The following is a 25,771-nucleotide window of genomic DNA, read 5'->3' as shown; positions in this document are numbered from 1 at the left end:
CCATCCCCAGGTCTCATTTGCAGCGATTTGTAGTACATCATGTCTTCAGAGCTCCAGCTAGCAGTGGGTGAATTCTTACTGTAAGTTTGAAAAATTCCTTTTTTTGTAGCTGATTTAGGTTAATGTAGGGACCCTTTCTCCCCTCCAATCACTTTGGCATCGAGTGTAGGTTTGTTTAGATAGAGAGTTTGTCTGTGGTGCCCCTCCCTCCATTTAGCGTTGTGTGTGTGTCTCTCTCTAGTGTGGTGAGTGGGTGTGTGTCTGTAGAATAAAGAAAGAAAGTTTTTTTGCCTGTCTTTTTTTTTTTCTTTTCTTTTTTTTTTTTTTAAGGCTTCTTTCTTTTTCTTGTAGAATGGCCGAAAAGCTTATCTTTAAGCACTGCACAGAGTGTGGCCTTAAGATCTCCCCAGCGGATGGCCACACACTGTGTGTGTTGTTCATAGGTGTGGCACACCTTAGTGTGGATTGCTCCATTTGTGCTGGGTTCAGTCCCCGAGCATTAAAGGATAGAAAGGCCAAGTTGGCCCTCAAAGGTCTTCTGCCTGCTACTGATCCTCCTTCCTCATCTTCGGCTTCAGTCACAGCGGCTGCTGTGACTACCTCTCATGCTTCTCTTCCTCTGGCCTCCCCTCCCTCCCAGGCAGGGACTCAAACTCCTGCATCTAAGCCTGTGGTAGTGGAGCAGAGGAGAGGTAGAGAGCGGGAGAGAGAGAGAGTCGAATATGAAGGAAAAGAGGAAGAGGTCCCCAGATCTTGCTTCCCTGAGCAAGTTTGCATGGATCTGTGACTCCCCTTGGCTCCGGTTCTCCCCGGAGCCGGAGGAGACACGTCCAGTCTCCTGGGCCTTGGTTCCCCGACCCACCAGGTTGGACTCCGTGGCCTCGTCACGGTCGACCTGCTTCTTATCGGGCATGGATCTGGATAAGATTATGAGGCACTTTATCCATACACAGATCCAGATGGTGGTCTTGCCATCCCCCCCCCCCCCTGGAGGGGGGGCTCGCTTCCTTTTTTTCAACCCATTTCTCCTTCCCTGATCCGACCTTCAGCTTCGGAGTTCTCGGATCCGAGCTTGGCCTTGGTCAGGGGGTCTGCGCTGACAGTCCTTGTTTCCTCGATGCCAACAGCTGCCTGGAGCATCTCGGATCTGAGCCACACTTGGAGCCAGAGCCTGGGTGTCGGATCCGAGGGAGTGGAACCTTTTCCATCGGCTCTGACATTGTCAGGCCAGGTTCCCTCCCTCGGAGCTCCATCCACTTCGGTCCAGCTCCGATTCTCGCATCGGACCTGGGGAGACCGGCCTCCTTATTAGCTTCCCAGGAGGTCTGCTCTCCTTCAGCGTTTGATGTGGTCGAAAGGGTCCTCTCCATCGGTTCGAGACCCCCTAACTGCCCCCTCGGACTCTGCCCAGACCCCCTCAGCTCTGTCTACAGTCCCATTGTCTTCCCAGAGGGGCAGCCCATGCCCGAAGAGCCCCAGATGGTTCCTCCAGAGGAACAGATGGCTTGCAAGAGCTCCCCTGAGAGCCCCACTGGAGATGCGCCTCGCAAGCATACATGTAGGAGGAGGCACTTGGACTCCCTTGAGTCCCTAACCGAGGACACAGATTTAGATGATGGGGAGGGCTCCCCAAAATCACCTCCTGATGATGTCTCCTTTGGAGAATTCATGGAGATCCTGTGCCAGCGAGGAGGTTGGTCTGCCCCCAAGCCTTCCTCTGATGAGTCTGTGTTTCTGGAGGCTTTTGGCACAGGCCCGTTTAATTCCTGGGTATCCCCTCCCATGGATACTTTAGTTGATTTGATCACCTCACTGGCATGGAAAGAACCAGATACCGTGGAGCCGATCCCCAAGCGTCCCGATAAAGTTTTAAGTCCCCCCATTGACAGGCCTTCCTGAAACAAGGGCTCCCCAGTGGATGCCATGTTGGTAGCAGCAGCCACAAAGAGGGAACTATCTCAGGAAAACTCCTTGGTCCACCCTCCTGACCGAGAGTTATGGATGATGGCCCACCTAGGGAAGCGGGTGTATGCTTCAGCTACCTTTTCAATCAGGGCGCTGAATTTCTTGGCCCATGTCACGAGACTCCAACGCAACCTAGTGAAGGAGCTGGAGGAGTCTCCACCCAAGTCCATGTCGCAGGAGGACAAGGCTTCGTTCTCCGCGAAAATGGCCACTCTGAAAGCGGTATCAAATACGTCCATGCGACTCCTTTCCCATGCTATGGAAGGAGCGACTAGGACAGCTGGGTCCATCATGTCCATGAGGCGTAACGCCTAGCTCAGGTTGTGCCAATTTAACAAATCCTCTAAAGTGTCCTTTGCCAATGCCCCTTATGATGGCTCGACTCTTTTAGGTAAGACCGTCAAGGATACACTAGTCCAGAGTGAGAAGGATGGGAAGACACTGTCTGCCGTCGGGATCTGCTTCTCTAACCCTCAAAGGTCCTTTTCCCGGAACCAGAGAGCGCAAAAGAAGCTGTAAGGCAGAGGGGGACAGAATGGACGCCGGCCCAGAGGCCGAGAAGGTCCATGAAACTTCGGGTCTCGAGAACCATTCTCGGACAGACCTGGGCAGCAACCCTGAGGGGTTGCCCGGCTGCTCTACTCTGGAGGCAGTCAGGGGACAATTGTCCTTGCACCCAGCGGCATGGGAGTCCATAACAACAGACCACTGGGTGCTTCAAATCATATCCAGAGGATATTCTATCCCCATTCATGGGTTCCGCCATATCTCCCAAACACCCCCTGGACGTTCCACCCACGCAAAGGGAGGCAGCAGCACAGGAAATTTCCAAGCTGCTAGGAAAGCGAGCCATCAAAACCGTCCCCCCAGACCAGTCTGGATCAGGCTTCTACTCCAGGTTCTTTCTGGTGCCAAAGAAAACAGGGAACTTAAGGCTCATTCTGGACCTCTCTACCCTGAACCTGTCGGTTGCCAAAGAGAAGTTCCGGATGGTCACACTGCAGTCCATCATGCAGTACCTACAAGAGAGCAACTGGATGTGCTCGTTAGATCTCCAGGATGCTTACTATCACATAAAAATGCACAGAAGCTCCAGGAGGATTTTCCGCTTCTGGCTAGGGGCCAATCATTATCAATTTTGAGCCCTACCTTTTGGTCTCAACACAGCCCCCAGGGTGTTTTCCAAAGTGATGGCAGTTTTAGCGGCTCACCTGAGGCTTCAGGAGATTCAGATCTATTCATACCTGGATGATTGGCTTCCTCACTGCTCCCACCAGGCGTCTACTTTCCCAAACCAGGGATTACTTTCTGACACTTGCCCTGAGTTTGGGTATGACAATCAACACATCCAAATCTCTGCTAGAGCCTGTACAGGTAATAGACTACATTGGTGCCAGGATAGACACACTCCAGTGCAAAGTGCTCCTGAACTCGGAGAGAGTTCAAAACCTCAGGATGCATGTCTCCCTGATTTACCGTTCTCACCTCCTGACAAAGGAATCAGTGTTGAGGTCCCTAGGCTCGATGGCGGCGACCATAACTCTTCTTCCATGTGCTTGGCTACACATGCGGATTCTTCAGTGGACTCTAGCGGTTCAGTGGTCCCTGTTGAAATTACCACTAACCTATCCACCTAAGTCAAGTGTGTCAGTCGTCCCTCATATGGTGAATGAGCTCTCTGGACATTTTGGAGGAACGACCCTTTGTTCCAGCCCTGGCCCAAACCACAGTGACCATGGATGCCTCCCAAATTGGGGGGGGGGGGGCATTGTTCGGGCAGGACAGTCCAAGGCCTGTGGTCCCCCATAGAGACCAGCTTGCATATCAATGTCCTAAAGATGAGGGCTGTCCTTCTTGTGTTGCAGGCCCTTCCTGCCTTTCTTCCTCTGGGTACGATTGCCATTCAGTCAGACGACATGTCAGTAGTCTGGTATATCAACAAACAGGGAGGGACCAAATCTTACCCCTTTTGTCGCGAGGCCATGAGAGTGTGGGAATGGGCGATCTCCACCGGTCGCTTTCTCATCACAATGCACATTCCAGGATGGTCCAACATTCTAGCGGACAGCCTAAGTCTGATCATTCTGATGCCTTATGAGTGGTCTCTGAATCTGTCAGTAGCGGAACAGATCTTCGGCGAGTGGGGTCAACCTTGCTGCGATCTCTTCGCATCTCCTTCCAACGTGAAGTACAGCAGGTTTTTCGCTCTGAACCCCCTGCTGGGGGAGTCCCCCAGAGATGCTCTAGTTCATGCTTGGCCTCCTGGTCTTCTTTATGGTTACCCACCAGGTCCTCTCTTCCCGAGGTTTATGCAGAAAGCTTGTCAACCTGGGGAGCAAGGTGATCCTCATTGCCCCATTCTGGCCTCGCCAGGTATGGTTTCCCTTCCTTTGGTCTCACGTTCTGGCATCACCTTGTATCCCAGATCCCATTCAAGATCTGATTTCACACCCATCGGGGGTGTCTCATCCGGGACTGGACAGCCTGAAGCTCACGGCTTGGCTGCTGCAGTTCCCATGATTGCTAGGACTCCCAGACTTTCCTCCTCAGTTAAGTCTATTTTGGTAGCTGCTCATAAGTCTTCAACCAGAAAGGTTTATCGCAGCAAGTGGAAATGTTTTTCTTTCTGGGCCTCTCAGTGGAGTTTAGATCTTTTCACGGCTCATATTTCTGCAATTCTTGATTTCCTAGCTGATATTTTCCAGCATGGATCTAGTTCTTCTACTGTCAAAGTTCAGCTGGCTGCCATTTCTCATTTTCATGTGGGCGAGAATTCTACATCCTTGGCATCTTCTAGACTGTGTAAAGCCTTTATTAAAGGCACTTTTTTGCTACGTCCCCCTGGTCAAAGATCCTGTCCCCCCGTGGGACCTTACTATGGTTCTCCAAGCTCTGGTTGCCCCACCTTTCGAGCCTGCTGCAACTGCAGATCTAAAATTTCTATCGTGGAAAACAGCTTTTCTGGTCGCTATTACCTCTGCTAGAAGGGTTTTGGAATTACAGGCCTTATCCATCAATTTTTCGTACATGATTTTTCATAAAGATAGAATTTCCCTTCAAACCAATGCATCTTTTCTTCCTGAGGTGGCATCACCAGTCAATATCAATCATACTATAAATTTGCCTGTGTTCTTTCCCAATTTTACCAACAGGATGGAATACAAGCTATACATGTTGGATGTTCATAGACAGTTACAATTCTATTTACACAGGACAAAATATTTTCGTAAATCTGATCAATTGTTTAGTTCTGTAGACCCTTTTTGGGCAAACCTATTTCCAAGATCACTATAGCTAGATGGATTTCTTCATGCATCCTGCAGGTCTATAAGGACAAAGGCATGTCTCCTCCAGGTCAGGTTAAAGCTTATTCCACAAGGTCCATGACTACGTCTGTAACTTTCTGGTCTAAGGTGTCTTTGGATGACATTTGCTCTGCAAATACTTGGTCTTCATCTCATATGTTTATTTCTCATTACAAATTGGATTTGACTTCTAGAAGGAGAGCATCCTTTGGCTCCACGGTGCTCTGGAATATCCTTCCATGAGGGCCTCCCAGGAGTTTAGTAGCTGGGCACTCTGTCCCACAGGTTGAAGACCAAATAAAGTAAACTACTTCAGATAAAGAAGGTATGTACTCACCATAACATTCCTTCTGAGTAGTTGTACTTCATTTGTCTTCAACCATCCCTTCCTCCTTCCTCGGACCTTGGCGCATGTTCAGCCTACGGGCTGCAGTATAGGTCACAAGTATGTTATCAGGTCGGGTTCTAAGTATAAGTTCAGCAAACTCAATCAGAGGATGGAAGTCAGTAGAGGTGTATTATGGGTAAAGGGAGGAGCCTGGAGCTTGGAGCTGATGCGAGTAATATTTGCTGGCTCGGATCCGTATCCCACAGGTTGAAGGCAAATGAAGTACTCAGATGGAACGTTATGGTGAGTACATAACTTATTTTTTTTTTAAATTGTGTTTTTTTTTTTTTTAATTATGTGTGATAGGATGTGATTGGCTGCATACTGTGCTTTGAAAAGTACTTACGGCTTGTTGAATTGTTATCTCAAATGACTCTGAAGAAGCCTGGTATATGAGAAGGTGAAAGCGCTCAGTCATTTGAGCTTTTAATTTTATTAAACCGCGGCAAGCTTCTACGTGGTTTGTGATCGTTTTTTATTTTCATTTTGAGGAATTAGAAGTTTCTTGCCTGTTAGCAATTGCATTTATTTATGTCATAATATCTTAGTTTAGTGGTTTGATTGCAATGATTGCTTAACTATATGCTTAGTACATTATCATATTGTAATTCAGTTTTGGTATTAACCTTTTATATGTGGTTTATACTTTACCATATTTTATAGTATTTAAATGGTGTCAATAAATATAACTGTCCAGGGTAAATGGTACACTTCACAGTAGTTCAGTTCAAATTTAATATTAACATTTTCTTCTTTTCCAAATACTAGGTAAACTGAATAGCCTCAATAAACATTATATCAGAGCTTATTTAATACAAGCAGTTACTCATATATATTAATATGGATACTGCTTCTGTCCGTAGCATAAGAAGTAATTGTTTACCAAACATCTAAGCCAAATTGTATCCTTTTCAGTGGCATCCTTGAATGCATTACTGAAAATATTTCTGTTGTAAAGTTCATGCATTCAAACAGAACCATCATGCCTATTTTGGGGCTTGTACATATAAAGTGTTTTTTCTCTGCTGGATCCATTTTTTCCTCCAGTTTATCTTGTATTTCTGCAGTAGGAGCAGTGTTTCGCAGTTTAACCATCCATGTCTCCTCTTGCACAACTTGTAACTTTACTAATTCCAGAAGCAATTCCTTTATCTTTTCTATTGCTTCATCAGGATTTTCAAAACTCAGTGCACCACTAGTCCAGAAAGCTTTCACAGTAGCAGCAAAGGTCAGTTTGTGCTTCAGCTTTCTTCATTTACACTCTTACTGCATCCACAAGTCACAGGCTGTGCTTCAAAGCTACCCTAAAATAAATCATACTCAACATACAAAGATCACCCAGCCACTGATAACCTTCTCACAGGTTGCCACACTTGTCAGAATATTTGCTGTTTATCATAACGTAGCAAAACCTCATCCATTCTATGTCTAGGCTTAATTTCATAGTCTATCATTACAATCCCCAATTAACTTTTTTTGCAAAACCTGCCTAATCTGCCTTGGGTTTTACATAGTCTATCATAACTGACTCTTCCTCAATTTTCAAGACTCAGTACAATTTCAGATTGTGCCTTCTGCAGTACAGTCTGTTGTTGTTGTTCCTGCTCAGTTTTTCTTTACCGTTTCTTGTGTCTTTTTCCAAGTTTCAAAACATTTTGATCTTTTAGGTTCATAGGTAGGTACTAGGCTGTTGGCCCTGTTGCCTATACAAGCCTAGCCAAAAAGGTACCCTGGCTTTCGCCACCCAAGAAAATTATTTTCCTGTGCCCCTGTCAAGCAGAACCACAGAAGTGATCCCTGGGGTGAATTTCCTATTACCCATCCAATCATCAAGATTTTTCTTGAGTGCTAATGAGGAACTCTGTTTGACATAGATAGGTAGTCTGTTCCAGAGTATGGGAAGTCTCTGGGACAGGAATCTATCCCTCCAGCATATTCTGTTTATTGTGGTGACAAGATTTAGGTCCCTAGAGCATGTAGCTTGGAGGGATTTCTTTAAGTGGAGCATGTCCAGCAGCTCTGGATTTGACATAGCTTTGTATGTTAGGCAGAGATCGCCTCTGAGTAGGCGATATGCGACGGAGTAAAGCTAGAGTTTTTTGAGTCGGTCTGCGTATGGCATCTGTTTGAGGCCAGTAATCCTCTTTGTGAGGTATTTCTGTGGCCTTTCCAGTTGTTGTAGATGTCTTGTGAGGTCCATACCAACAGGGGTGTTGTACTCTGTAATGGGTCTAATGAGTGATGAGTAGAGGGGAACAATGACCTCTTTTTTTCTGGATGAGAAACCTTTTGTGATGAGGTGTGCCACATATAGAAAGATTTCCTGACCACTGTGATTTTTGTCTTTTTGCAAGTCCAATGTTCATTTGCCGATCATAGAAGAACTTTGCATCATCATTTTCAACCATTCCAAGTGCTTCAAATCTACTATAAGCAATCCTATAAAGTTCAACATTTTAATTCTTGCCACATCTAAACTGTTTGGTACCTCCAAAAAATGTACCCATATCGATTTATTCAGATCTGTAGAGGATGTTTGCAAAGCAGAATGGCTGCCTTGCTCCATCGCACAATTTACTGTATTACCCATTGCACAATTTCAACTGCATAGTCTTTTTTCCATTGTCAGTTGGTAAATGGTACTTTCAGCCTTCTATACTCTGAAGACTACATTAAATGAACTTTTACTTTAAATTTCAGCATTTTAATTATTGAGATTACGTAACATCCCAAGGAGGCAGTTTAATTTCAACAGACACCACAAAATTACTTAGTGGAAGTATTTTACTTTGAAGTTAATATTGTATATGTTTACTTAGCAATCTCCAAGCATGGGGTTGATAGGGGTGTGATTATATTAATGTGACCGACAGATAATGGAATAGTTTGTAGTTTACTGCTGTGGAAAAATTATAGCTAGTGGAATCTTGAACAGTTAATTGAAAACTGAGTAATCACAAATCACCTGTAAATGAAACAGAATGTTTAAAATAATGTTGATTAATATGCAAAGACATGTTGAAGGCAGTCCCTCGACTTATAATAATCCAGTCTTAGAAGTTTGCTGCAACTTGCCGCAAAGGCAAAGTATCAGCTGTCACAACATTATTCTGGAGATCTGTTCAACTTGTTGCACATTATTGTGGTTGGCTGTCCTGGAGCTGTCTGATTTCCATAGGTGCTGCTGCAGTCATAGTGAAGTTGTAAACCATTCATATATTATTGCAGTGAAAACCTTACACAAATGTACTTTACCTCCCATCATCCACATTTTTCCTTATTTCTAGTTTTGCTTAGTCTGTTTTGGAAGCAAGATAGAAGTTCAAGGCAAAAATGTTTGGCACTGATAAGTGTGAGCACTTAAATGCAGGTAGTTTCTGTATATTTTAATTCTGATATGTGACTAGCTTAGCGAATTTCTCTCACCGTGAAGTACAGTAATCTTAAATGTAGTAGTGGTGGGGGTGCAGGGGGCAAAGCTTCTCTGCAGAAAATGCAGGTTTTGATTTGTGCCGTTTCATTTACAAAGCACACTTTAGTGTTTGCACTGTTCATTATTGAATATCTGTGTTTTGCAGTAGAATCATGCAGTCTTAGTTCTGTGTTGTCAGGACTATGATGCACACCCCTGTCTAACCTTATTTCAGTCATCTAAACAATGCAGTGGAGTAGCACATTACTTTGAAAAGGTCCTAATAACAGGTAGATGGAATGTGATAGTCGAGTAAGTTATATGGGGTCTTCAACCTTTACAGACTTTGTTCTTTCCTGTGTCAACCACCATGATAGCATGGAAGGTTATTCATTAGCACAGTTCCTAATGGCAGGAAGACACAACGTGATGACCGTAAGACGCACAGTTATCCTCATATGGACAGGGTTTGAATCCTACAACTACCAAACAATGTAAGGAAAAGAACTTGGTTGCACAGTAGGATGAGTTTGAATCTCACAACTGCCAACCAGTGTAAGGTGCTTGACTGATGGAATGGGTTTGCATTCCACCATTGTCAAGCAATGTGAATAGCCACTAGGGGTATGGTCTTATGAATCACATCACTGGTGCTAAACAGAATAAAATGTAGTAAAGTGCACACAAATATGAACCACTAAACAATTGAATAAGTTCAAGTTTGGCCACAGGAGCTTAGGAGATGTGTGGTGCTGCCTGTGCACAAGCTTTCTCCATTCACACCTAAAAGTAGGCATTACACTTGTCAGCCTACCAAGCAGAGTCTAAAGTCTAGCTTCTCACACCCGTTTCTCATCACTGTCTTTGTGTTTCAATTCCTTCCAGTACTCACTTGCAAATAGTAGCTTTAAGTAAACTTGCTTGAGTGCATGTGCGCGCGCGCACACACACACACACACACACACACACACACACACACACACACACTAATTTCCAGGGAAGGCAGGCAATGTTCTCCAGTGCACTTTCTGCCCTGGCTCATAGTAGCAAACTGCCATCATCCTCGATTATCTGGCTGGGGCCACCTAGTTACTGTTTCATTCTTGTTAGTAAGCCAAATAATAAACACAAATGGTAATTTGCAGAGCATTTTGGTCAGTTAGAAAGTGGATGCTAGCAGTTTGTCATCAGTTAGCAGTAAATACTCACTTATCAATTAATAAATGCATAAAAGACAACCAGCAAAAGCCTTTTCTATGTAAATAAATACAATACTAAGGAAAGACTGAATTAAACATTACAGTAAATAGTTAAATAGATCAAATATATCAAAATATACAAGGAAACAGAATATAATATTTTGAATGAACAGAGTACAAGAAAATAATCTAATTACAGCTAGTCTTACTAGCTAATTTTCAGATAGAAGTATTACCGGATTTTTTAAGATAACCATATCTGAATTTCCAGGCAGAGATGCAATTGCTTTGAACTCTTCAACTGTTCCGATGCAGCATTTTTGGTGTCATTTTTCAGCTTTCTGGTTTGTATTTTTGTCATACTGAAGCAGAGATTTAACCAAGCATTTTTCCTTACATTTACAGTGGATATAAAAAGTGCACACACACGTTAAAAAAATGCCAGGTTTTTGTGATATAAAAAAAATGAAACCACAATAAAACATTTCAAAACTTTTCCCACCTTTAATGTGACCTATAACCTGTACAATTCAATTGAAAAACAAACAAATCTGTTAGGGGAAAAATATAAAAAATAAAAAACATGCACTATGCTGGCTGCATAAGTGTGCACACCCTTAAACTAATACTTTGTTGAAGCACCTTTTGATTTAATTACAAATGGCAAGATAAACCAGTTTTTATTTCACTTAGATGAACAGCACAGAAAGTTTTTGGGTGCAGATTGTTGGTATTAACATTATACTTTTTGCTAAAACATTAACTAATGTGCAGCTTAAAAATGTTATCTGTAAAAACCTAAGCAGCTATTCTTCAGTTTCTTTGAAAGTGTTTGTGTGTATAGCAAGGCTGAAACTGGTTTAGACAAGAAGTGTGCCACATTTACTGAGGATGAAAAGGACAGCTGGAGATGCACATCTTAAAATAATGTGTAAAAATACTTTCCTCACTAACTTGTATAAAAAGTATTCTATCCTTCTGCAAGTCTGAGATGCTAAGTAACAGTGGATGGGTACTTAATCACGTGTTAACCTGGTAGTAGTCCTTGAAAATAATGTAGTAAGTAAAGGAGAAGAGAAGAATGCCATTTAAAATGTGGTGATACAGTATGCTGTGTTTTCTTTTGTTTAATATTAATATTACTAGGTGTTTCTTGTATACTTTCAGGAAGAAATTTTCATTGACATGCATCACTCATGCCTCAGTGGCATGTAGATTTTGTTCCTGCAGAAACCCACACTTAAAGCTTTTAAGAATCCCCTCTTCTGACTCTCTGTGATAGGGATTAGCTAAACCCCATGTATCAGGGGAAGCCTGACTCCTGTCACAGAAAGTTATTCAGTCTTTTACCGCCAGCTGCAGGCCTCACAGCTGAGTCTCTCCTCAGTAGCCTGCTTTGATGGATTAGAGCTTCCAGACTCAGATAAGATCCCTTTGAGAGCATCCCTTCCTCTTTATTGCATGCTTTTGTTTTTCTTTCTGTGTTATTAAAAAGGTATGAGTATATCATTAAATACTGAACATTCGAAATGCTGACCATCAGAAGAATAATCATTTTAGATCAAATTTAAAATGATTGAAAACAACAAAAATTAAAAATAATCTATACTCCCCACACCTCCTGCTAATTATATGTACCAACTCCAAGAATACACAACAGTGTGGTGAAGGCAAATTCCCTTATTCCTCTGCATCTCAATCTTATACAAAACTCTAGTGGCAAAACTACATTGAAAACAATGTTTGCTGTTAGGAGCTTTAGCTGCTATTTATAGCCTGAAAAAATGTTCAGTCATATGAGCATACAATGTTTCAAACTGTAGGGGTGTGTGTGTGTAGAGAGATATAGCTATATTTATATATCTATATCTACTATATATATATATATATATATATATATATATATATATATATGGATCTACTTCCTATAATCGCATTACCAGAACATCAAAATACTAAACATCAAGACCGCAACAATGAAAAATCATATCATCGAACGTTCAGAAGCTTGAAGTGCAGAATGTTGAACTTGCAGTAAATGTTGACAGGGTAAGCAATTTAGTGGTACTCTGTTACCTTAAGGGTTTAATAGCCATGGTAAAAAGTATGGTGGAGTTTACATTGGATGGTGGTGTTGTCATTGGAGAAGTTTAGGTACGTGTAAGTTTAGAGTTTTAAGTTAAATTAGAACGGAGCTTTACAATTAAGGTATGCTGGTTTTGGAAGTGGCAAGGATGTTCTTGCTGTGGTTGTTGTTCATCGATCACTAGACTGTTTTTCTTTTCTTCACAGTAGTGTGATCTCAGAGTTGGTACATTTAATTTGCATTTGCAGGGGGTGTGGGAGGTGCTACAAAAGTGATGGAAGGTGCTGCAAAAGTGATGGAAGGTACATTTGCTACGTGTAGGTTGCATTACCGTGTTCAATGTTTTGGGATTCAGAGTTTTAAAGTTTCGATGATACAGTTTTTCATTGTTGTGGTCTCGATGTTTGGTAATGTGATTATATGAAGTAGATCCATATATATATATATATATATATATATATATATATATATATATATATATATATATATATATGTGTGTGTGTGTTAACTTTTATTTTAAAATTCTTGCTATTTACTAGTGCTGTTAATTTCTTTGGGAAATTCTAACTTACTGTCTTGTTTTGTATGATTAATACTGTTTTTATGCAATTATAGGGCTTTTCTAAAGTGTTTTATGACTCATGGAAAACTGAAGTTCTGTAATATTTATTCAACACTAGGGACTCCCTCTTGCATGTAGAGCTGATATTTAATTGCGCCTTTTGTTTATCTGCTTAGTTTTGAAATTCTGATTGGAAAATCTTGCATTTTTCACTTTTATTTTTCATTTTTATATTTGCCAGTGATTTAAAACTGCTGTAGTCATTTTTATCATTAAGTTATCATTTTACTGCAGATTGCTTTATTTGCATTTTCACTGCAGATTTTTTTCGATTCTGACAAGGGAATCTATATATAAATGTGTATTTATGCTTATTTTTGCTGTTTTAAAAGGTGTCTGTTTCATTTAAGGGCATATATTTGATTTTTGTCACTTTTTTGACAAGTGAATTTTACTTGGTACTGTGACTGTATGTTCTGTTGTTGCACTGTGTAGATTGTAGAACATAGCATATAACAATTTGAACTGTTTCTGCTAGACTGTATGCAGTTTAGCCCTATTTGCCATGTGGGGACATAGATTGCATTTTCTGTTATTGCTGCCTGTAGTTAACCCCTAGTAGTTTGAGTCCATTATTCTGGCTGGTATTTTTTCCTTTAACTTGATGGATCCTGGTACAGCTGCCCCCCAATCAATTCCAGTTGCACCTAAAAAACAAAATCCCTCAACAAAAACATGCCTCAGCCTACAGTTTGTAAATCTGTTGTTGATTTAAACTGGCCTGCAGACCACTTATCTTTATCCCTGCCACCCTTTGGTGTGAGCCCACATACCAGTATGTTACAGGGATCTGACACATCCTCAAGGGCTTTTCTAGTATCTGGTTCAGGCAGGGGAAAACCAAACGCTTTAGGTGCAGGAGATTTCTGGATAAGAGACCTCTTGCCTTACATAGTACTGTGTCCCTAGATATGTTGTCCTCTTGTGTAGCTCTGAGTAAGAAGAAACAGAAGCTTCATCACACAACAGACAATTTGGTTGTTACCATATATATAGGGCTGATGATGTTTCCTTAGCTAAAAGTGTTTCAGTCCGCTAATCTTGGAGAGTATGCTTCTATTCAGAATGACTATGGGGTTTCCTTGTCTGGAGAACAGTCTAGTGCTGCAGATTTTCATGGGGATTCTGATGCAGATAGTAGTGAGCACTCTGAGTCTAGTATGATGCTTTGGAAGGTAAACAGGTTCAAAAACCCAAGCAGTTGTTTACCTGGAAGCAGTCTGGAGCTATGCCAGAGACTGGTAGCCTTTATGATGATGAGGATGAGCTTCCAAATGTTTTGGCTGTGCTTCCTCTGTTGCCAGCCTTAGACGATGTCTGTAAAACTGCATGTAAAACCCTTTTGGTTAGTGAACCAGTTCCTAAAAAGGCAATGAGGTATCTTTGCTCCTTTGTCAGCCGAACCACTTACAGTTTCTTCAACTGCCAGCTCTAACAAGAGAGCCTTTGTTTCCTCTAACCCTATATCATTGGATAAAATTGGCAAGTGGATTAGAATCTCAGGGGAAAAAAGTTGGCTCAGTCTAGTATTATAGTATTTAGAATTTTAAATTACAAGGCTTCATATGGAAATTTATTTTGCAATGTGCTTACAGTCTAGATGACTTTGAATTTGTCTTTGCCCTTTAGTGTTAATATGATTGGGATTGTTTCTAATATGACTCATTTTTTGAAACTTGCTTTGAGGAGTGTCTTGGAAGGTGCAGACACCATTTCTAGAAATGCAGTTTCTTCTGTTCTATTAAGAAGGTATGCTTGGTTATATAACCAGTATTTTTTCTGAGAATTTAAAAAAATGAGATATTGAATGCTCTCTTAAGTTCTGAACTTGTTTGGTCCTGCTGCTACCCAGATTCGCAAATAATGGAACGATATAAGTTAATTGATGCATGGTTTATCTAAAATGTTTAATATTCACACGTTCTCCCCTAGTAAGGTTCCAACCTTCAAAGGGTAGAACAAAAAAATCCCTACCTGACAAGAGTCAGGGTACCAAGAGAAAATGGCAGGAGGATAAAACCAAATAAAAGGAGTTCCTTTTACAAAACAATCATTCCCCTGCTAAAGAATGACTGTGCCAAGATTCATGGCATCCCATCCCTTCTTTCTGTCCCTCCTTCCTTTTCCTTACCTCCTGGCTTTAGCTCAAGCCAGTAGTCTGGCCACAGTTTGTTTCAGAGAAGTGGATAATGAGAATAATTCAGTAAAGATAGTCTTGGCAGTAGACAAAAAAATCCTTCTCCCCTTAGAGAAATCCCCCTGTACCCACCAGAACAGAAACATCTGATGTGAAGTTGTTCAATCTCGCCGTTTGTTCTTACACGTGGGTTTGGAGCCGATCCATCGGCTCCGAGTCAGCCACTTTCCAAGCTCAAGATCTTTGAGTAGTTTGAGGCACAGCCCCTATCCCATGATGCTCTCTGACTAACCTCAGATCTAGTTTGCCGCTGCAACGGATCGCACGATCTTCAGAGAAGCTCGGGCCAGTAAACCTTTTTTCTTGTCTTTGGACAGAAATTTTCATAACATTTTCTGCATAGTTAGAATAGTCTATCTCTCTCTCTCTCTCTCTCTATATATATATATATATATATATATATATAGCTATTATGTGATGTTTGGGACATATAGCCTATTGTGTGTTTATATATTTTCTTAGAACTTGGAGGGGTTGATTTTGGGCCTTTGGCCATTTCTTTAGTTTACTGTTGTGTGCTACCTTTGCGTCTTAGTTGGCAGGGCTCTGTCGACTTGTGTTTCCCTATCCCATTACTCTTAGATAGTGTGTTTTTTTATATAGATATTTAGATTTCTATAGATAGATATTGTTGTTCTGTGGATTGCGTTTAGTACGGTATATTTGTTCTTACTGTACCTTTAGTGTTTCTCTTTATCAGGGATCTGATAATAGGGGTTCTCGCTATTATGTCTGATCAGAAACAAAAATCAGGTATTAAGAGGTGTAGCTGTGGGCAAAAAATGTCCATTACGGATAACCATGTTTCTTGTGTGTATTGCTTGGGGCCAGTACATTTACAAGAGGATTGCTCTATCTGCCACTCCTTCAGCAGCAGGGTTGTATTAGAGAGGCGAAAGAAGTTGGTTAATAGAGGGCTGTTGAAGCCAGACTTTCAGGAAGCATTGGACAAGACTGACCAGACCTCCAAGTCTTCGAAGGGGTCGAAGTCTTCAAAGGTGTCCTCAAAACCCAGGTCCTCGGTTCCGAGCACCTCTGTGAAAGCGAGGTCGCCGGCTCCTCAGTCTTCGGAGCCGTGCACCGAGCTGATATCTCGGAGCCAAACCCCAGTGCTGGAGCCAGTGTCAGAGGTTTTAAAATCTCCGATCCTTAGGTTGGTGGCTTCTTCAGCACCTTCAACCCATTCTTCGGAGACCCTTTCGGACATCGATGTGGACCGTGTGGTGCAGAGGCTCTTAGAGAACCTGGCATTGGCCAAATTACTCTCGGCTTTGTCCCATCTGACTTCGAAGCCTGCGACCGTTCCATTGGCTCTTACTACTAATCCTCTGAGGCTAGCCAAGCCTTCGGAGCCGTAAGGAGAAGATCTGATGGTTGTGGAACCCTCTGAACCGAGGCCTGTCCCAGTGCCTTTGGCCCCGTCGACCTTGATTTCTTCGGTTCCATTCGAAGAATCTCGGAGCCGACACTCCCTTGTTGGTTCCGGGGGGAGAGTCGAACTGATGCGTCTTTTTTGACTCTTCCTCTCGGGGCTTTGGAGCAGATGAGCTTGGCTCCATCCTCTGGTTCAGAGCCTGTGGCCTCGGCACCGGGGAGGTTGCCGTCTTCCTCAGAACCAGTGGATTCCTTGATTCGAGACACAGGTGCTTTCGATATCATGAGGAGGGTTATATCTGCTAAGACCCTCACATCCGTGGATCTTTCCTCTTCCTCCCCTAAAGGGCCGCGTTCTGCCTCTACATCACAGGTTCCTACCAAGCGTCGAGACCCAGAGCCTCCAGTAACCCCATCGGGTGATCCCTGCTGTACTGAGACTTCACCAGATGCCCCCACTGATGAGGTCCCCAGAAAGAGATTTTGCAAGAGGAGGCATTTGGATTCCCATCAGGAATCCTTGACATCAGACACCGACTTACAGGAATCAGAAGGGTCCTCACGGTCCCCCTCAGAGGATGTCTCCTTTGCAGACATCCTGGAAATACTAAAGCAGAGGGGTGATTGGCGGTCCATTACCCCTACTGAGGGTGAGTCGGTGCTCCTGAAGGCCTTTGGGGCTCAACCTTCCACCTCCTGGGTTACTCCGCCCTTTGACGAACTAATGTCGCTCGAAGGGCGTGGGAGTCTCCTGATTCCATGGAACCGGTCCCTTGGAGGCCTAACAAATTTATCACCTCCCCCCAAGACAGGGCTTTTCTCACAAAGGGAGTTCCCGTTGATGCCATGGTGGTGGCGGCAGCAGCAGCCACCAAGAAAGAGATGTCAGAAGCCTCTTCTTCTGTCCATCCTCATAATAGAGACTCTAGGACGAGGGACAGATACAGGAAATGCATATTTAGTTCTACGACATTTGCCATGAGATCGCTTAACTATTTAACCCATTTCACCCGTCTTCAACGAGATCTCCTCAAAGAGCTTGGAGATACTCTAAAGGGCAACACAGATGATGCTGTCTCTGAGAAGGTGACGGCACAGCTTAACACCCTTAATTCTATTGTGAACTTGTCCATGTGGCTCATTTCTTATGCAGCCGAATGGTCAAGCCGAGCAGCAGGTTCAGCGATAGCTCTGCGGAGACAATCCTGGATGCGCTTATCCTCCTTTGTGGAAGCCTTCAAGTCTTCCTTTGTCAACACCCCATTTGATGGCTCTTCCCTGTTTGGGTCCAAAGTCAAGGAGACTCTTACTAGGTGTGAGCAGGAGGGAAAGACTATCTGCTGTAAGAGTCCGTTTTTCCACCCCTGCTAGACCATACCCCAAAGGGCAGAGAGGTGGAAAAATGTGGTTCCGGAAATCCCAAGGAGCTTTCCAAAACACACGTAGTGAACCCCCCTCCAGGGGCAGAGGAGGGGGTAATAATGGAAGATGCCACCCGAGTGGCAGAGGGGGTCCACAGAACCAGGGTGACAGGGAGCAGTTCCTTGGCAAGCCCTATCAGCGCTCCTGAAAGGAGGCCCAACTGTCCGGCTCTGGAGGTAGTCGGGGGTCACTTGGCTTTGTACCCAGATGCCTGGCTAGGAATTACAACAGATTCTTGGGTACAAAGCATAGTTACCAGAGGTTAATTCATTCCCTTTTCAAAATCCCCTCCTATTTGAAAAAGAATCCCAGACGTTCCACCCAGTCTGCGGCATCAAGTAGCCATAGAAATCCACAAGCTGCTAGAAAAAGTTATCCAGCCAGTCCTGGCGGACCAGACAGGATCCGGAACTTACTCCAGGTTCTTTTTAGTTCCAAAGAAAACGGGGGACTGGAGGCCCATTTTAGACCTCAGCAGGCTCAACACTTTTGTCAAGAAGAAAAAGTTCCGGATGGTCACGCTTCAGTCGATACTACCATTTCTAGGAAAAGGCAATTGGATGTACTCCATAGATCTCAAGGATGCGTACTACCACATCAAAATGGCCAGACCATCCAGAGATCATTTGCGTTTCTGGCTGGGGCCAGTCACTACCAATTCCGAGCACTGCCCTTTGGTCTCACCACAGCCCCCAGAGTGTTCACCAAATGCATGGCAGTGGTTACGGCTCACCTGAGGCGTCTAGGATTCTGGGTGTTTCCGTATCTGGACGACTGGCTCCTAAGCACCACCAACAGGCATCAACTGATTCTCTCCAGAGATTACACAATCAATCTGTGCTCTCAGTGAGGCATAACCATAAATTTTGAAAAATCTGCTTTGTTACCGTTGCAGCATATTTCCTTTATAGGAGCAGATCTAGACACCACCACTGCCTTGGTCAGGTTGCCTCAAGCAAGAGTAATCTCCCTATGAAATCAGGTGTCCCACTTGGTAATGGAAAGAAGAGTACCGGCCTCCCAGGTTCTGAAGCTATTAGGTACCATAGCAGCTACGCTCATAGCGGTTACTCTGGGACGGATGCACATGAGAATACTCCAATGGTTACTTTTCACCCAGTGGTCTTATCTACAGCTTCCAGTGTCGTTCAAGATTCTACTGACAAATGCTTGCAAAAAGGACCTCCTTTGGTGGTTGAACAGCCACCAGGTAACTGTAGGTCATCCATTTGTACTTCCCTCTCCCTCAGCCATGGTGACCACGGATGCTTCCCTGATAAGGCGGGGGGGGGGGCTGTTTCAGGGAACAACTGTCCAAGGTACTTGGTCAGAGATAGAATCCCATTTGCACATCAATGTCCTAGAGTTGAGAGTGGTGTTTCTAGCGTTGCAGCACTTTCACGACTCTCTACCTCGGGAGACGATTGCAATCCAGATGGACAACATGACAGTGGTCTGGTATATCAACAAATAGGGGGCAACCAAGTCTTACCCCTTATGCCGAGAGGCCCTGAGAATTTGGCAGTGGACTGTATCCACCGGGGGCTTTCTGATAGCAATGCACATCCCGGGGACATCCAACGTGATAGCGGACAAACTGAGCAGAGCCATTCTATTGCCCCACGAGTGGTCCCTCAAAGAACACGTGGCGGAAATGATATTCCACTGATGGGGCCAGCCTTGCTGCGACCTTTTTGCATCCTCGATGAATGCCAAATGCAGAAGCTACTTTGCCCTGTATCCTCCACCGGGGGGCAGCCCAAGGGATTCGCTCATACACGATCGGCCCTCAGGTCTCCTTTATGCCTTTCCACCAACCCCTCTGATCCCCAGATTTTTACAGAAACCCAAAAGCTTGGGAAGGACTGTTATTGTGATAGCCCCGTTTTGGCCTCGGCAGATATGGTTCCCCTTCCTTCAGCAATATCAAGTGGAAGAACCTTGGGTTCTGGACCCAGTGCCAGACCTTCTGACTCACTTGTCAGGAGTTCTTCACCCCTCTCTTCACTCCCTCAAACTGACAGTTTGGCTGCTGCACTTCCCAATCTAGCTAGGTCATATAATTTGTCTTCCGTGGTGCAAGATATTCTAGTTTCTTCTCATAAAGTCTCCACCAGGAAACTGTACAACAGTAAATGGAAGCGGTTTGTTTATTGGGCTTCTTAACATGATATTGATACATATGTCGCTCCTATTCATAGTATTCCGGAGTTCTTGACTATGCTTTTTCACGAAGGTGCAGCAGCTGTCACTATAAGGGTTCAATTGGCTGCAATATCCAACTTTCATTCAGGATGCGAAGGCTCTAATATTATGTCTCACAGATTATGTAAAGCCTTTCTGAAAGGGACTCATCACCTTAGGCCACTTATCAGACATCCAGTTACTCCCTGGAATCTAAATTTAGTACTGTCTCAACTTATGATTCCCCCTTTTGAGCCTGCATCATCTTGTCTTCTGAAGTTTCTTTCTTGGAAGACAATTTTCATGGTGGCTATTACCTCGGCGCATAGAGTTTCTGAACTACAAGCTCTTTCTATCAGACCTCCATATCTGGTCTTTCACCCCGACAGAGTGTCTCTCAGGACAAATCCTACCTTTCTTCCTAAGGTCTGCTCTGAGGCTAATTTGCACCAGTCTATTGAGCTTCCCACTTTTTTCAGACACCATTCTAATAAATTGGAATACATGTTACATAAGCTTGATGATCACAGACAATTGAGGTTGTATTTGGACAGAACAAAGGAATTTAGGATATCTGATCAGCTCTTTGTTTCCCATGCTGACAATAAGAAGGGGTTTCCTGTATCTAAATTTACATTGTCTAAATGTTATCTGATTGTATAAAATTTATATATTCTTCAGCCAACCAACCCTTAGAACGTGACATGAAAGCTCATTCTACCAGGGCTGTGTCTATGTCTCTGGCTCATGCAGCCCATTTGCCTTTGGACACCATTTGTGCAGCTGCTACTTGGTCCAAACCTCATACATTTATCACTCACTACAAAGTGGACAGAGCCTCCAGGGACAGGGCTTCCTTTGGTTCCACTGTTCTCCGGAATGTACTCCCATGAGCCACCCAGAATTAGGGTGCTTGGGACGCTACCAACGTGTAAGAACAAATGGCGAGATTGAACAACTTCACATAAAGAAGTTATGTTCTTAACATGTGAGTTGTTCATCTCGCCTTTGTTCTTACACTCCCTCCCACCTTCCCCCTCCGGGTTCTTGAAGAACAGGTATGACTTGTGGTCTGGTTGGTCTGACTAGTGTCCTTCACTCCAGCCAGAGTATCTCTTAGCCAATTGTAAATATGTGTATACATATGTATATATTTTGCATATTGGTATATTTAGTTGTATTCTTTCTTGCTGGGTTCAGCAAACTAGATCTGAGGTTAGTCAGAGAGCATCATGGGATAGGGACTGTGCCTCGAGCTACTCAAAAATCTTGAGCTTGAAAAGCAGCCGACTCGGAGCCAATGGATCGGCTCCAAACCCACGTGTAAGAACAAAGGCGAGATGAACAACTCACATGGAACGTTATGGTAAGAACATAACTTATTTTTCACTCAGTTACTACTTCACAATTTGCAAGCAGGGGTTGTAGAACCAGTTCCTGCAGCCTAAAAAGGAAAGTGATTTTAAAACCATGTCTTTTTGGTACCCAAAAAGGAACTGTCATAGAAACCAGTATTAGATTTGTCATACCTTAATGCCTTTCTGAAAGTACCTAAAATTCAGAATGCTCACCCTGCAAATGTTCTATCACTTCTTCCAGACCACTGTTTTGTGTTGACTTTAAGTCTGAAGAATGATGATCATCCCAGAACAGTCACTCCCAACTTCAAGTTGAGCCTACAAATGCCATGTCTTACACCCTCATAAAGAATGATCTCCCAGGGTGTGTGATTGACACAGAAAAAATACTGTTTTTCTACCAGAAGACAAAGTCCTGACTGTTTAGAACATTTTCAGAGATTTCTCTGTTCAAGAAGCTGTGCGTCCTCAATATGTAAAATTCTTATGACACCACAAGCCAGAGTGCATATGAGAAAGATTCAGTGGCACTTAAAAAAATGTTGGTCCCAGCAAATACTTCCTTGGAGTTTCAGGCACCAGTTCTGGATTTTGTAAAATTAAAGTTACAGTGGTAGAGGAATCAGATATGTCTCAATTCAGACCCACCCTTCTCTCTCCAGACCCAGTTCAATCAGTCCAGATGGTCAAATTTTGCATGGGAAACAATGCACAGAGGAATACAAGTGCAAGGCTAATGGGTCCCTCGGATGCTACGGGGCAAGTAAAAGTCAAAGCAATGTTATTAGCAGGAATTCAGACCTTAAAAGTTTTTCACTACATGTGGTCTCCAGGTTCCCTTTTCTTGGTCACACACAACAGCAGAGTCATGTAGTACCTGAACAAACAAGAAGGTACAAGGTCATACCCTCCTTGCTGCTTGGCAGTGATGGCCTGGAAGCTAGCCTTACAGCATTCTCTGGCACTTCATACATTATATATCCTGTCAGAGCAAAACCTAGTTGCAGGCAGACTAAGCAGATCCTAGTTGGACCCTCACAAGTGATAACGTGGGATAGAGGTCTGCCTGGATTTGGTCCAGATGTGGGGAACACTTCAAATAATTCTCTTCATCTTCTTTCAAAACAGACAGTTGGAAAAATTCTGTTTGAGGCATCCTTGCGGACGTGCTTAGAGGATAGAAGCATTCTTGTTCCCTTGGATGGGAGTATTCCTTTATGCGTTTCAACCCTTTTCACTGATACCCAAGGTACTTCTGAAGAGTCAGAAAGAATTACCAAAGATTATTGTGATGATCCCCTTTTGATCCAGGCAAAGTTGGTTCTCTATTTTTATGGAACTGGCCAAGGACAGTTAGCACAAGCTTCATCACACTCTGGATCTGCTCACACAGTGTCAGGGGCATGACTGAACCCCAGCTAAGAGCAGTTGCTACTGTCAGCCTGTATCATTCTATCTTGATACCTTTTAGGCACTGGTACCATGAGGCTGTGCAGCAGGTGTTGAAGGAGGCAAGAAAACCTGCAAATAGAAAATCTTATGTTTATAAGTGGAAGAGTTCTTCTAGGTGGGGCCTAACTGATGTCAGAAGGCCTGATGTGGTGTCCTTCCCTCTGGTTTTGAAATATTTGTATGAGCTTGACCAAGGAGCTCACCAAGTCCCTTTCAGTTAACCTACCAGTAGACGTTCAAAAAAACTGTGGACTCCCAATTGTCTACCCTTCAGGCTATGTCTAATGTGACCATGCCTCTATTATTCAAAGTAGCCGATGAAGCAGCTAGGGCAGCAAGCACTGGCACTACAACATGCCAGCATGCTTGGATGCACTTTTGCAACTTCATAGAAGGCTTCAAGTCATCCTTTGTCAATGTCCCCTTTCATGGATCCACACTCTTTGATCCCAAAGTAAAAGATACACTGACCAGGACAGGTGCAAACAGGATGGCAAAACCCTATCTACCATGCAGATCCATTTCTCTTCTCCTAAAAAACTTTTCTAGAAGTCAAAGTGGTAGCAAGAAAATGTGGTTCAGAAAGTTGCAGAGTTATCACCATGAAGCTGCTGCAAATAGAGCTTCTGAGCCAGAGGAGGAAGTAGCTCTAATGGACATCACCCTAGAGGCAGAGGTGGACCACATAACCATGCATAACCAGGGTTTTCATGGCCCTTTCACCAAAAAAAACAGCAGTCCTGAAAGGTTGTCCTGTCTGCCGCACTCTGGATACAATGGGGGGGGGGGCACTTATCCCTACACCCTCAAGCCTGGCAGCACATCACAATAGATTCTTGGCTGTTAAGGATAATCACCAGAGGCTATTTAATTCCCTTTTCTTGCCTACCAAAAAAAACAGAGAAAGATTCTGGACATTCCATCCAGTCAGTTGGAATCTGCAGCAACAGAAGTTTGCAAGTTTCTAGAAAAAAAGAGTCATCCAACACATCCCCCAAACCAGTTAGAATACAGAGACTACTCTAGTATCTTTTTAGTGCCCAAGAAGACAGAGGACCTCAGACCACCTCTAAGTCTGAGTCATTTCAATTAGTTTGTGAAACAGACAAAATTCTGGGTGGTCACACTTCAATCCATATTACCCCTGCTGAGAAAGGACCAACTGGATGTTCACTATAGACCTCCAGGACACCTACTATCATATGAAATAGAGCCACTGTTCAGGAGATTTCTCCTTTTCTGTTTGGAAGTGAGTCACTCTCAGTTCAGGGCACTACCTTTCGGTCTCACCACAGCCAACAGGGCCTTTACAAAGATTATGGCAGTAGTAGCAGCTCATCTACATCTGCTAGGGATCTAGGTTTCCTGTACGTCAACAACTGGCTCTTCATCACTACTTTCAGGTGTCTCATTCTTCAACATCGGGACAAGTTGCTCTACTTAGTACACAGTCTGGGTATCACAGTTAATCAGCCTATGAGACAAAGGATTCCTACTCAAGAAATAGAATTCATTGGGTGTCACCAAGCACAACTCTCCAAATGGCCAAACCACCAACTTCCAGAGTGATTTCCCTATGTCTAGTGGCCACACAAATTATCCAGCATCCTTCTCCCAGGCAAGAATAATGCTTCATCTATTAGGTTTGATGGCTTCTACAGTCACACTTGTCCCCTTAGCCAGATACGGCATGAGGGTATTACAGTGGACTCAGTGCAATGGTCTCAGGTGATTCATTCTCTCAGTTTCAAAATTCGAATAACACTGGTGTGCTGGGATCACATAAAATGCTAGATAACCTCTCCATCAGTGATGGAAAGCTAATCTGTTTGTCCAACACAACCACTGGCCACAGAAACCATGGATGCTTCCCATCTTGTGTGCGGTGGGGAGACATTTTGAAGAGAGAACAGCCCAGTGTTCTTGGTCACTTCTAGAAGCCAATCTTCACATCATTGTTTTGCAGATGAAGGCAGTCCTTTTGGTTCTGCAGGCTTTTCAGGATGTCCTCCCCAAATTAGTGTTTCTGTTCATACAGACTACATGGGAGTAGTCTGGTATGTCAACAAAGAAAGTGGAACCCATTCATAACCCCCTTGCTGGGAAGCCATGAGAGTGTGGCTGTGGGTAATCTCTTCCCAATGATTTCTGATAGCAATGTACATTCTGGGGACACCAAGCAAACTGAGCGGATCAGTACTCCTGCCTCTTGAGTGATTCCTCAATCAGACCATAGCAACTCAAATTTTTAGCCACTGGGACCAATTTTTTTTCCCCCAAACATCTTTATTAAATTTTCACATACGACAAAGGCAATCTTACATTTATATAAATGAAAAACATACATAATGATACCACTTTAGTTGTAAACAGTTTACATCACAGACACCGTTGAAACAACTGTAGTTGCAAACATTGTACATCACTTATAAACCATCCAGTCATTGTCAGTTAAGCATTATATAGCTAATTCAAATCCTGCCTCTTAAACCTCATTCCTGCTCTGCATATGTTGTTCCTACAATTCCCATATTTTTCTTTGTAGTTTGCTCCTTTCCTTTTCTAAAAATCCCAATTCCAGTTGTTTCAGCTCTGTTATTATATTCACTACTTCATGTAAAGTTGGTCTGGACTTTGATTTCCATTTTCTAGTAATTGCTTTTTTGGCAGCCACCATAATTAGACTCAGCAAGGCTTTACTATGTCTAGGCAATTCTGATTCTGTAGCATAACTCAAAAAAAATCATTTTCCCAATCAGTCCAATCTGCTCACCCAGCATCTCCCACAGAGGGAATCACTAAAGTTT

General features: G+C 43.3%; 1 protein-coding gene across 2 annotated transcripts in view; it reads left to right on the top strand.

Moving 5' to 3' along the window:
* NVL (nuclear VCP like) overlaps positions 1-25,771 on the top strand; it is a 1,985,423-nt gene that overhangs the window by 1,872,971 nt on the left and 86,681 nt on the right. The window lies entirely within an intron of this gene.

The sequence above is a fragment of the Protopterus annectens genome, chromosome 1.part2, assembly GCF_019279795.1.
Source record: "Protopterus annectens isolate FY-2018-M chromosome 1.part2, PAN1.0, whole genome shotgun sequence".
NCBI lineage: Eukaryota > Metazoa > Chordata > Ceratodontiformes > Protopteridae > Protopterus > Protopterus annectens.
Note: the sequence above shows the minus strand (reverse complement) of the source record. Positions and strands in the feature narration are given on the sequence as shown.